The sequence below is a fragment of the Schistocerca piceifrons genome, chromosome 2 (genome assembly GCF_021461385.2).
Source record: "Schistocerca piceifrons isolate TAMUIC-IGC-003096 chromosome 2, iqSchPice1.1, whole genome shotgun sequence".
Classification (NCBI taxonomy): domain Eukaryota; kingdom Metazoa; phylum Arthropoda; class Insecta; order Orthoptera; family Acrididae; genus Schistocerca; species Schistocerca piceifrons.
This window is the reverse complement of record NC_060139.1, coordinates 967,960,305-967,960,868: the sequence shown is the minus strand read 5'-3', so window position 1 is coordinate 967,960,868 and position 564 is coordinate 967,960,305.

Sequence of the window (564 nt, the reverse complement as noted above, 5' to 3'; positions counted from 1 at the left end):
GTTTTATATGTTAACATAAGAGCATCTTAGTCCAGTTATATGTTCTAGCTGACTTGTTTTTCAGCAATTACGATGTTTCGTAATACACAAAATTCCGCTGATGTCATTAAATGGTTTTCTATGTTTTAACCTGATTTATTTTCGGAATTTACAATGCCGCAAGTGTAACATTACCTGATGTATTACGTTTCTTTGAAAGGGCACAGTCGACATCCTTCCCCATCCTTCCCTAATCCGTTGGGACCGGTGACCGCGCTATTTGGTACCCTGCCATATCAACCAATCAAACAACTAACGAAACTTCTACCGAAATACAGGACCATTTAAAACAAGTTTGGCCTGCTATTGTATAGGTCTCTACCTGCCCAAAGATTATCTGAATCTCAACTAACAAAGTGCCTTCATCTCCTAGACGTATATAAAAGAAAAACGAGTGGGCAGTACTGTATCTCACAATAGTATAAAAGGGTTAGCAAGAGCGCGGCTCTAACCATGTACACTTTCTGCATCAAATCCTCATATACGGGAGTCATTTCTCAATCACTACATTTCTTTACTTCATCG